Here is a 12729-nt window from a genome sequence, read left to right on the forward strand (position 1 = left end):
ATTCCTGTCTTCGCTTTGCAACTCACTGAACAGCAGATTCTGGAGCAGTCCTTGCTCTTCCAAGTTGCTTCAACCTAAAAAAGCCTTTCATCTAAAGGATTTCCGTTACACTTTTCTGACTGGTTTAAGAATCTGATGTATATAAGTATCAAGAATGCCAAGGACTCTCCCAAGTTGCCAATGGACTCCCAGATCCCAGGGCCCCAGGTTAAGAACCTTTGTGTTGTGCTCAAGGTCTACTGTGTTGTAGAGTCATTTTTGTTTCAGTCCCATGTCTTTGCCTCCAGGCCACCAACCAAACCTGCTTCCGGTAGAGTCCTTGAATACTGAGGATGGAAATCCTAGTTCTTTCCGTGATTCAACAAATTCTAAGATGGGATAATGCATCCTTTGCCCCCAGCCCACAAACAGCTGGGCAAAGGAGCAGGAAGCCGGTGGTGGGAGAATACAGAGCAACTGCTCTTCCCTCCCAAGCCCCTTCTCTCACCTGCTGGGACTTTGCCCTCCCCTTCCCACTATCAATTTATCTACCACCCCCTCCCCCATAAGAAGATGCACCTAGGTGTGCACTCAAGCCCATCCTCTTCTAGGGATGCACTATTAAAGCCCCAGATCCGCTCACAGAGAAACTCCACACCTCCTTGAAATTCAGGAATGGCTGACTGACCTAGACCAGGGTGCTGCCATGGGTGACCCCAAGACCCCGCTTCAGGGGTGATGAGGCCCCTCGGCCAGAACAAGGTGCAGGTGGCAGAGGGCGGGAGGGGCCTTCTGAGGAAAGGTGAAGTCCCCCGCACGGCAAGCGGGTGCCGGGCTCCCCAGGTCTAGAAGGGAGTCGTGCCTGATGCCACCCTCCTCACTCCCCCACAGCCCCTTTGTCTCTCTTCTCAACCTCTCCACAGCGAGTTCCTAAACATTATTCTTCCCCCACAACTTCCCCCAGCTTGTCAGACGCTGCTGCTGACGGCTGTTAAGCGCCCCCAGCCCACTAGGTGCAGGAGAACACGCACCCAGCAGGGTTTTGGCAGGCGGAGGAGGAGGAAGAAGGGGGCCTCCGTCGGGACGAGGCCAGCAGGGGTGGGGGAAGGAGGAAGGGGGTGGGTTAGCAGCGGGAGGCAGGAGGAAAGGGGAAGAAGTGGCAGAGATGGTGGCTGGGTGGGGGAGGGGCCTCATTAGAATAGTCTGCCTAGGGCAGTGTGGGAATGCCTTTTTTCCACGCTCACTCCGACCCTCCTCCCCAGGCAAACAATGGGAGAAAGAAGGGTTAACTCAGGGCTTTGGCATTTGGGCTAAAGGCTCCTATCCCCAGTTCTCGAGGTCCTACTCCACAGCGGCCCAGAGATGGGGCAGGCCCAGGGAGACACCACCCCAGCCCCCACTACCGTGGCTCAAGGAAGCCACTTCGTCTGGAGTTTGTCCAGCCTGGAAAGCCACTGGTAACTCCACTCGAGTAGAGGCAAGGCCTCCCCGACCAGTCCCATCTTCCTGGGCGGCTGTCCCGCCTCCGCCTTCCTCTGCGACGCAGGCTGCTTCCCGTTCCAAAGGTCAGAGGTCTGGGCGCCCATGCGGGCTCCCCGCTGGTGCAGTGGATCCCAGGCTGTCCCAGGCACCTCTCCCATCACAGGCCAGCGTCGTCAGGCTGCCCCCACCCCCCACGGCCCCCGCTGATGTGCCACAGCCCCTGTCAGGGTCACACTGCTCCCTCCCACCCAGCACCACTTCTCTCTGCGGGCTTGCCCGCTGGCTCCCAGGGACACGCACGAGAGGAACTGTCCCTCCCAAGAGGCCGCAAGGTGGGCATGGCCCAAGGACAGCATGGTCCACCAGCCAGGAGCACAGGTCCGCAAGGAAATGCCAACAGCCCATCAGCCGGCCAGCTCAGCAGGGGCGCTCCTTGCAGCCCAACTCCTGGTCTCCCAGCTCCCCCTGGGCCAGGGCCTGCCCCCCAGCCTTCATTGACTACTGCCCCAGGCTCACACGCTGGGGCTGCTCTTCTGGCCTCTGCACCGCCAGGTCCCACCTGAGCGCTGGGAGGAGCGGGGCTTGGGGCTCCTGAGGAGGGAGTGGGTGGGACAGCACTAACTCAGCATCTCCAGAACTCGGGCCAGGCAGAGCAACCAGCTCCTGCGGGCCAGGGAGGCATACTTTGACTCTTCGCAAATCCAGAGGGCTGCAGCGGCCCAGAGATCCTCCCACCGGCCCCTGCCGCCTCCCCGCCCCCAGTCTCCCCAGGGCTCCGTCCAGGAACCTACCCATAAGGCCAGGTGCAGCCCCTCTGTGGTCCGGCTCAGGTGTGAGCCCCGGCCCTGAAGCTCTGTAAGTAGCTGCCCGTCTGGGGGGAGGGGAAGGGGGCGATGGGGCTGGGGGCGGAGGGGGCCAGAGAGAGGGGGAGGGGGGAGGTGGGGGGGAGGGCTTGAACATTTTCTTTGTCTAGAACTCCAGGTCACGTGGGCCCCGCTGGAGTGCCTGGTTGGCTGCAAGCGGGCCGGGGGAGGGGGCCGGCTCTCAGACGCTGGCAGTGGGCCAGCCCCTCTCCTCCCGTCCGAGGGGCGCGGGCCGCCGCTGGGGCCTGGGGGCGCGGCTGGGCCTCCGCCCGTTCCCAGGACCCCGCCCAGGCCGGGCTGGAGGCGGCGCCGCCCCCTCCTCCGGGCTGGCCCTCCCGCCCCCTCTCCCCCCGACTCTGCCAGAGCTCCGAGGGGCGCCGTGGGGGCGAGGCGGGGAGCCCGCGGAGGCAGGGAAGGGGACCGGGAGGGAAGGGGCTGCTGTGCAGCGGCGGAGGTAAGCCGGGAGCGCGGAGAGAGCCAGGAGCGCCGGCAAAAGAAGAGAGGAGGTTGCGGACAGCCTGGGAGAGCCAGGAGAAAGTTGTTAAAAGTCAGTCTCTCGGCAGCACAACCAAAAAAAAAAAAAAAGGAAAGAAAACAAGAAAAAGCTTACAGATGAGCGTAGAGGCCCAGGAAGCTGTAGGGAAAACTCAAAGCACACAGAGGCGGACAGAAGGCGCCTGCGGAAATTGGGAGCGCTCCAGAGCAAGAACTGCTGGGGAGAGGGTTCTCCTCTTCATGCTACAGGTGGATAGAGAGGGGTCCCTTAAAAGCGTGGCTTGAGTTCAGGCTCTGAAAACCTCTTCCTGGCCAAGTCCCTGGGTCCCCTAGGTCACTCAGGATCTGCACTGAACGTCCCATTTTCCTCGTGCAAGGTGGTGGTGGGGAGGGCACACTCTAAAAGTTCTGCAATTTCTCATTCCTGGACACAACCATCTGCAGCTCAAGGAGACTTCATTCATCTCCTGGAGCCTCCAGGTGCAGCCCCCAGGTGCAGCCTCAACCGATTCAAGCTCCCTCCTCCCTAGCAGAGGCCCCTCCCCCCACGGAGACACACACACACACACACACACACACACACACACACTCTCTCACACTCTCCACCCACATCAAATAAAGAAGCAGACCCTCTTGGCCCTGCCTTCAATGAGTTGACAGATTCAACTACACCTGGAGAGGTAGGAAAAGGTCATTGAAAAACATCTGTAAAGATAACTATACCACAAATACCAAGCCCCACCGACCTGGTTGGCTTCAAAGCCAACAAAAACCAAATGGCTAGTAGGAATGATAAATGAGGTTAAGGAGGGCAGTGCGGAGCAGAGATGAATCAAATTTGGAATGAGGTCAGACAGGAAGGAAATAAAGAGAGGTAAGGCTGGAATGGGAGTAAAATCTTGCCCACCTCCACCTGCCACCTCCCAATACAACTAAGGCTAAAGGGTGCAAAGAGGTCAATGGATACATCCTATAGCAGCGAAGGATAACGGCAGACTTTCTGAGAAGACCAGATGAACGGGTATTTTGGAAAGATCAGCCTGGTTTCAGTTTGCAAGATGAGATCAGACGAGATCCGGCGCCTTCAGGCTGGTATGGCCATAGACAGTTTGCAAGATGAATTGGAAGGAAGAGCAGAGGAACTGAAGGCCATCACTCTCGGCAGCAGAGGGCGGTTTAGCCAGCAGCACTTGTTGGAAGAGCTGGACTTGGGTTCTGGTTCCACCACCATGACCTTGAACGAGTCACTTAACCCCAAGAGGTCTGTTTTCTCATTTGCAAAACAGAAGTGATAACATCTGCCCTCCCAGGCCCTGGAATACCAGCATCTCTTAAAAGAGATAATGCCCCAGGTGCCTGGCTTCCAGCCACAGTCAGCTGGGAACATACCAGCTGGAACCCATGCCCGGAGAATGAGGTCAAGAGATGTGCTGTGAAGGACAGCCCACCCTCCCTCCTGGGGCTGAGCATCCTTCTGAGGGCCATCAGCGCAAGCAAGCCCTGAAGAGGGAGGAGGACGCCAAATCAGAGAGAGGGCTTTCTCCAGATAATACTTGGGGAGTTCAAACTTCCCTCTCCCAACCCCGATGGAGGCCCAGAATCCATACAGCCAGGAGAAGGAGCCGTTCTGCAAAACACAGGCTCTTCTGCTCCAACCCATCTTTCAACCCTATTAAGGTATCTGGTACAATTTTTTCAGGAGAGCCCCAAGCAGAGACGGGAAGCCCTGAATTTGTACCTCTCACCTGCTCTCCTTTAAGGAATGCAATAGGACTTGCTTTGCTGCTTCTCTCCCTGATGTCTGCTCAGCATCCAGGGCTGGTAAACAAGGCCACTGTAGACCCCCCCCCCCCCCCCCCGCCTCTTCTCAAAATGAAGTTTCTGATCTGGCTTGGCTGGCTCTTTTTAAAGATACTCTGTCTCCTCTCTGACATCTCCTTTTCCATTACTGTGGCTATAACACCTTAGACTCTACAACTCTTTGGTCTTGGGACTTCTTCAGACAGTAAGTAATGATGTCTATGCACGCAGCCAGGACTCAAGGTGTCAGAATGGACCAGGGCCATCATCAGTTTCACTTTCTCTTGCCGCACTTATAAAGTAGCCTTTCCCTCCAGCTGCCAAACTTCCTTATTCTCATCCTTTAAAATTAAGCTCAAATCTTATGTCTTACATGCAGCTCCCAGCTTAAGCAAAAGAAAGCCCAAACTCAAGGTTGTCCCCTCGCCAACCTCGGATAGCGTCCCTCTCCTGTAGCTATGTGGACAGGAAGGGTCCCCCTCTTCTGTACAATGCATGAGTCACTCAGAGATTCGTGTCTTCTTCATGCTCAGTGGGCAGAGACAGGCCCCAAAACAGAAAAGACCTCAGAGTTACAAGAGGTGACTTTAGCAAAAGGTCAGGAACAAAATAGGGCGGGCTTCAAGGATCCTCAGGTCATGTATGTCCTCAACCGTCCAAAGTAACCCTTTGGGGCTGGTTCCTGAGATAGATCTTTTTTCTAAGTTTGTTTATTTATTTAAGTAATCTCTACACCCAACGTGGGGCTTGAACTCACGACCCCGAGATCAATTCCAACCAGGCCAGCCAGGTGCCCACAGACAGGCCTTTGTGATAAAGATAGTCAGCCTGAAGTAGGAGGGTCATGCAAATCCAGGCAGGGTCTTGGCAACGTGATAAAAGTATGCTGAAAGGGGGAACTCCTGGATGAAAAGAAGATCTGGTGGATGTCAAGAGCCTAAAAGAAGTGTTGGAGAGGAAGTATCCAGGATGGCCTCAAAGAGAGGGTGACCTGAAAGAGAGGGCACACTTCTGTTTGACAGGCAGAGAGCAGGCCTGATGAATTACCTCTTTTCAGGACACCTGACTCTTTGCCCTGATCCTGGATTCATCAAGCAAACTTCTAATCTTAATGACATTTCCCAGTGACTCTGATACCACTAAGTTGCCAAATGCAGCAGGACAAGCAGTAGGATCTGTGTGGCAAGGAGGTCATGTCCTGTTAGAAATTGGTAAATTTAACATTCTGGTATATGTCGTGCTCCTGTGTTTCTGAAGAACACAATCGCAGTAAGTGTGGTTAATCTGACTTTCCAGCTCACAGAACTGAGAGCCCCCCCGACCCCAAGCAGGAATTCCCACATGTCAAGGTGGGAATGCCATGTCAGCTGGGCTGGGTGTTCTGTGGTCTGCTTTGACATGAAATCCAGTGCTGGAATGAGGGGGGAGGTTATGTGGCTTCCATGAAACAGTATATTTAACCACCGGAGTCCCTTTACTCAAAACCAGAGAAGCCAGGATCCCTCTGAAGCCATCTGCAAAGGCACGTATCGAGGAGGCACCTCGTATTTTTTTTGCCACACGAGCATTCCCAGCCATCCCAAGGCCAGGGAGGCTTTATCCAGACAAAAGGCCATGAGATCAAAATGGATGTCTATTCTGATCCTGCCCTTCTCTTACCTACAAGCTCAAAAGCCTCTGTGCCGTGCAGGAGACTCTGACTACCTGCTGGTTACAGTCAACACTCTGCGTGGCATTCAAGGCCCCCACAATCTGTAGAGCGCTTACATCACACAGCCCACACTCTGCCCACCCACTTGCTATTCCCAAAATATGCCCTTTTCCCTGCCTCTGTGCCTTTGCTCATGCTGTTCCTTGCTCCTCCCCTTCAACTCCCACCAGCCCAAATCCTATCTGTCCTCCCAGGCCCAGTTCACCAGTTACCTCCACCAGGGAAGTTTCTTTAGACCCAAACTGTCCAACAGGGTCGCCACTCACTGCATGTGCTATTTCAATTAATTAAAATGAAATAAAATGAAAAGTTCAGTTCCTCAGTTGCACTGGCCCACCTTCCAAGTGTCCAAGAGCCACACGTGGCTGGGGCTACTGTCCTGGACAGCACAGATTTTAAAACATTTTTATCGCTGCGGAAAGTTCTGTGGGGACAGCGCTGCTGTGGCCCCTCCCCCTTACCTTCCCCTCACTGAAAAATTACCCTGCCCCTCCTCCACCTTACTCCCATAGCACCTTGTAATCTTTTTTCAGCACCTGCCCATATTTGCCCACTAAGGCGATTGTGTACTCATCTTTCTCCTCCACAAGATTAAAAATTCCTAGAGGGCAGGGCCTGGACCTTATTCAGCTTCCTATGGAAGCGGTGAGGACTAGCGCTCCTTGCACATTGTAGAGGATTTAAACAGCGTTTGCTGAACTGAATTCAACATTGTCTTGGGAGCCTCTTCCAGAATCCACTGCCCGAGTTCCCAGTGGGGGACAGATACTTTCCAGAGCAAATTTCTAATAGGTGCTAAGAGGTGCAGGCCTAGGGCCCCCCAAAGAGGCCAGGAATCTTTGCCTGTTCCCCTGCAATCCACATGGAGGTTGCAAGCAAATGACCAGGACTGGGCTGCTGGCGGTGAAGCTAAAAATAGCCACGGAGCCAACAGCAAGGAGTTGGCAGGACTTGTTGCTAGGGAGACCAATCGCAGAGAGAGCAACTAAGCAGGAGAGTGTCAGACCTGCACCTGGAGAGCAGAGGCCATAGTTGGGGGGGGGGGTGCGGCTTGAAGTTGACAGGGGTCCAAGGCTCCCACCTAGAGATGTTCTGCCTTCTGGCAGCTCCTGACTAATGCTCTAAGTGGGGCAAATGTTCCCCCTGTCCCTCAGTAACCCATCTCCATGGAAACCACCATTACTGGGGTGAAGTACCAGCCCCTGGAAGGGAGGCCTCTGCCTAGAGCTGGTTGTTATGGCAACATCTCCCCCCCCTTCCTGTCATTCTCTCTCTCTCCGGGCTTCTCCTGTGGGGGAAAGGTGGGGGCCTGGTCTTGGCTTAGCCAGCATGACCAGGAAACACCCGCTTCCTGACAAGAGTAACCTGCGAGAGGCTCTTCAGAAGCTCCTGAGAACCCAGAAAGGCCGGTCAGTCCTCAGCACAGGGCAGAGCTTCCCTTTCTTCCCGCAAGGGCCCCACAGATCATCTTGCCAGAAGAATCCCAAAGTCGGTTGGGTTTAATTGTATTAGGATCACCCAAGGAGGTTTTTTAAAATACAGATTCTTGGGCCCTCCTATGGAGATCAGCAGGCTTGGAGCAGGGCCCAGGAATCTATTCAGAAACCTCCCTAGGTAATTCTGATTCTTGCCAGGTGTGGAAACCACTAAAGGCCCCGGCTATCCTTGTTACAAATGAGGAAACTGAAACCCTGCAGGAACTGAGCCCACCCAAAGGGTCAGAGCCACTAACTGAAGAGGAAGCGGTCTGGAGAGAGGAGGGGGTAGAGGTCTGGAGGTAGGAGATGCAGAGGTAAGCTCCCCCAGTGCCCATGTCTGAACTGAGGCCGCATCTCCGGGGCCTTTCCCTCCTGCTCCCCTTCAAGCCAGAACACGCTACCAGCTGATACTGGATCGTGACTTAGAACCGAGCCTCTCTCGACAAGCCGTCCCCCGTGGCACAAAGCAGAGGTAATGGGGCTGGGCAGCCTGGTTCCCAGAGTGCAGAGAATGGTGGCAGCCCAGGCAGATGATCTGGGCTGAAAGAAACTATCCTCCTTCGGAAAGGAAACCAAAAGGGTCACCATGGCAACCTGCACTGTGCTGGCCTGGTTGGGCTCCGTGCCATCCTCCCAAACTTGGGCCCAGGAGAGGTGCAGCGTTCAGGCAAACGCTGGGGGCCAGGGGCACCCCACCCCCCCACCAGTCTAAGAACCCCCAGGGGGGCTGTGCTGTGCTCTGGAACCGACGACCTGAGCCTGTCTGAAACTCAGCGGGACCCCAGAATCTGGGAGCACGGCCGTCCCGAGCACCTGCAGTAGCTGGGCCAGGGGAGGGCACTGTGGAGGTGGGGGAGACGGGCCTCCACCCTTCTGTTACTCACAGCCTAATCGTATGCCCGAGGCCCACCGCACATGGAACCACAGCCCTCATCCAAGGCAGCATGCAATTAGATGGTAAATTATGTGGTAGGGATGCTGTCTCCATGTGCTGGAGGAAATCGGAGGAGACCGAGATCCGTAAGGGCAGCAGTGGGAGCGTGGCAGAGGGTGAACGAGGAGTGGGCACGACCTCCCAGGTTTTTCAGACAGGAGCGGCCCCATCTTTAGGGGTGTGTGCAGTTGCATCGGCCCCCCAGCAGATGGAGGCAGGGGTGCGAGGCGCAAGCACAGCGTCTGCCTAGCTGTGAGAGAGGAGGCGCCCCGGGGCACCTGCTGCACAATCCACGCACTCCGATCACTCACATGCATTCTTCGGACCCAGAGAGCCACAGAAAGGGTGGGGTGGCACCCCCTGGCTGACACCTCGCCTCACCTCTGCCCGCAGCCTTCACTCCTCCCCAGTGCCCGTCATTCTCTTCAGTCACTGCTGCACGTTCGCTAATGCCGTGTGCCTGGAAGCCCCAGCTCGCCAGAGCATCCCTGAGGCTCCCGGAGCCGCAGCTGCTACCTCCTTCCTCACTGCCCCCGTCTGCCTTCTCCTTCCCTCCAGCTCCAGGTCTGCTCCGTAAGGGGAAGGCTTCCCCGCAAAGCCAGCTCTCCCCTCTGGATCACTTTCATCCCCTAGCCCAGAGCTGCTGGGTGTGCAGGGATCCGCCAGTGAGTGGGGGGCGGGGTCTGGGCCGGGAGCAGGGGTGCGGGTGGCCGTGTGGCTGGTCCCCATACCTCACCACGTCCGCACAAGGAGCGGGATATGAGGTCTTGGACTGAGCAGGGGATCACAGCGGATGCCAGGACCTTCAGTAAATGCCTAGCTTCTCTGGATCCTGGTTCCCTAATCAGTCTGATGGGACCACGAATATCTGCTGAATGTTGCAGGGAGGACGGAAGGAAGTCGGGGGGCACAGCACTGGAGAGGTGGAAAGAACCCTATGACAAGTTGGCCTGAGGACCTGTCGATGTTGTCCCTTTGCTTTAGAAACCTGACCCTAGAGAGAAGTGTGAATTTCATACCTGGGGGGTACGGGTCAAAAGGAACCTGGTAAACCCAAACTGCTTGGGCTGCTCTCCCCTCCCCCCACCCCTGCTCCAGGCCTGGGGGTCAAAGGGAGGGGCCTTGGGGACCACCATTCAGATTCAGGCATGCAGACCCTCTCAAGTTTCAGAGTCCTAAGAGAAGCCCCAGGAGGAGCCCGGCAGACCAGCATTGCGGTAAACTATTGCTGAAAACAGCAGGAACGCCTACCATCTCCATCCCAAAGGGAAAATTTGAATTCCTGTACCAAGTCCTTTCCGGTCTTCTCTCCCCCACCCATGTTTGGAAACAGTTCCCTAGCTCTGCCTGCTTAGAGGCCGCACTTCTTTCCCAGCTCAGTGGTCCCAGATCAGAGTCTCACCCCGGGCTGTACATTAGGATCACCTGGAGAGCTTCAGAAACTACGTGGGCCAGGGCCCATCACTAAATTCTAAATGTAATGAATGAATCCAGAGGAGGGGCCCAGGCCGTGGTGGTTAAAGCAAAACAAAACTCCCAAGTGATCCTAATGTGCACAGAGACCCCCCCGCCCGCAATGTGGGTGCTACAATAAATGCATCTTTCAGGGAATCACTTCTCTGCCGAGTTTAGTTTCCTTGGAATCATCCAAAGCTTGGTGGTTCTCAAACTTCTGTAAGCCACAGAATCATCTGGGGAGCTGGCTAGAAAACCAGCTTTCTCAGGAACGGCCCTAAAGATTCTGCCTCCATAGGTTCTAAAAGGGGCCTGGGAATGTGCCTTTTGAATGCACTGCACAGGTGATTCTGATGCAGTATTATTACACCAACTCGCCCTTCAAAACACACTGAATTCTGATCGCATTTTTGTTACGTATAAAGCAAGTCCAACTCAATTTTTGGTTTGTTTACCCCCACAAAGTTGCCCTTTAAACAGCATCTAGATGCAAATACACAGGAGACTGAGCTGTTTCATCCCTATTTTTGTTCAACCCATCTGAGTTGGAAATGAAAAATTATTTATACTGCCCACCCTCTACTGACTAAAGAGGAATAGGGGAAGAGTCATAAGGCATCTGCAAAGAGTTGTAATTAAAAAATGGCAAGTCCAAAAACTGGGAAAATTACACACACTCACACACGCACACACACACACGCACACACACACACACACACGACCTGGTGGCCATGGGAGAGTATAAACGGAGAGGTGAAAGGCCAGGATGGCCAGACACTACAAGGATATTAGAAAGGGCTCCACAGATTGGCGGAAAAGGGGGGCTTGAATGGTCCTCTAATGGGTTCCAGAACTCCTTCAGGTCCCGGACGTCCGCTCCGTGTCCCTGCCCCTCCCTACCCGGGTCCTGTCAGTGCGGGCTGCTCTCCATGCTCCGGGCCCTCCCCTCCCCGCTCTGCAGCATGCACTTGCCCTCCACAACGGTGACTCTGGTTCCCGACCCACCTTTTGAGCTGCCTGCTACACCTCTCCCCGTGCACAGCCACCCTGCCAAGAAGCAGCTTGTCTAACGCCTGACTCAAAGGTCCAGCCCCTCCCAAGAGAGTATTTTCTTGACCTTGGGGTAGGCAGAGAATTCTTAGAGATACGCACACGAACTAATAAAAGTAAAGCAAAATGGATAAACTGGACCTTATTAAAATTAAAAGCTCTTGCTGATCAGAATACATCCTTAAGGAAATGAAAAGCCCCACACCACCCTCTGGTCCCAAACCTGCTCTTCCTCCAGGATTCTCTAGCTCAGATAATGACCATCACCCCCAGCCCCCGGATAGGAAGCAGGTTTCTCCCTGCCCTCCAACTGGAGACAATTCTATCATGTCTGCCTCCTGTTACCTGGACCCTCGGTCAAAGCCAAATGGAATGCCCTCCTAACTCATCTTCCTTCTCAACTTTTCCACTCTGGACTCCCTTGCAGTGCTGCCAGGGCTATCTTCCTAAAATCCACGTTCACTTCTCTCACATTCCTGCTCTCCCCTGCACAATGAAGCCTAAATTTCTCACCGTAACAGGAAGGCCTTTGCCGATCTGACCATCTTCGTTTGTAGTCTTATCTCTTCTTACGCTTCCTCCCTGACTCTCACACCCTAGTTACCAGATCTCTTGCTGTTCTCTAAATAACCCAGAAGCTTCATGCCTCCTTCTCTTTGCCCTCAGTGATCCTTTCCCTGAAATACCTTCCGTGTGTATCCCTAATACAACTCTCAAAGGATGCCTCCACCAGGAAGCGCCCTCCCCCTCCTTGGTAGCTCACCAGACTCTTGGTGCCAGAAGCACAGAACAAGCCCCACGCTCTACCTGACACCTAGGTTCACGGTGAACATTCCAGGCTCTTCCACCAGCCACCTGCGCCTCTGGGATGTGCAATCCTCCAACACACAGCACAGTGCTGTGTGTTCAGTAACAACCGAAATTCAAGCCCATTACCCCCTTTGTCTAGCATATTGGCTCCTTACTAGCATCACACAGTTCAGCCGCCCTCCCCATGCTTGAACATCCCTGGGGCCTCCTGGACAAATGGGCTGGTCTTTAAAGCAAAGCAGAGAGAACATCACCATTGTATCTTCTCCTTTGCCTCATAGAAAGTACTACGAGAATTCTTCTCCAAGTTGAACTAACGATGCAAGCTATCTTGAGGTGCTCTAGGCTCCAAACGCCCAGAGATTTCTCGGCACCTACCTTAGGATCCCCCCTCAATGCCCTTCCCCCACCATCCCTGCCAGGGAGACTCCTGGTTCCCGTGGAAGGCCTGCAGGCTGTCTCTTCTCTTTGGCAAGCCGGCCCCAAGGTCCTCAGGCAGGGCTAGTTAGTTGCTCCCATGGCCCATTTGCTCATTTTTCTAAAATGGTCCTACTGGGTTATAGCATGAAGTACTCCCTTACCTGCCTACCTCTCTGGGGGGAAGGGGAATCCCAGGGTGGGATTCTGGCTTTCCTTCGCATTCATTTCCTTAGTGTCTAGAAAATGTTGACA

General features: G+C 54.7%; 1 protein-coding gene across 5 annotated transcripts in view; it reads right to left on the minus strand.

The window, feature by feature from the left end:
• Positions 1–12729, minus strand: part of DNMT3A (DNA methyltransferase 3 alpha) — a 102346-nt gene that overhangs the window by 20150 nt on the left and 69467 nt on the right. Inside the window, exon 1 of one of the 5 annotated variants that reach the window (XM_036110236.2) lies at positions 2253–2381. The exons of the other annotated variants lie outside the window; for them this stretch is intronic. The gene's annotated coding sequence lies outside the window, so the exon portion shown is untranslated. Of the gene's footprint in view, positions 1–2252; positions 2382–12729 lie in introns of those variants that run through there. 5 annotated transcript variants of the gene reach the window in all.

This window comes from Halichoerus grypus, chromosome 10 (genome assembly GCF_964656455.1).
Source record: "Halichoerus grypus chromosome 10, mHalGry1.hap1.1, whole genome shotgun sequence".
Classification (NCBI taxonomy): domain Eukaryota; kingdom Metazoa; phylum Chordata; class Mammalia; order Carnivora; family Phocidae; genus Halichoerus; species Halichoerus grypus.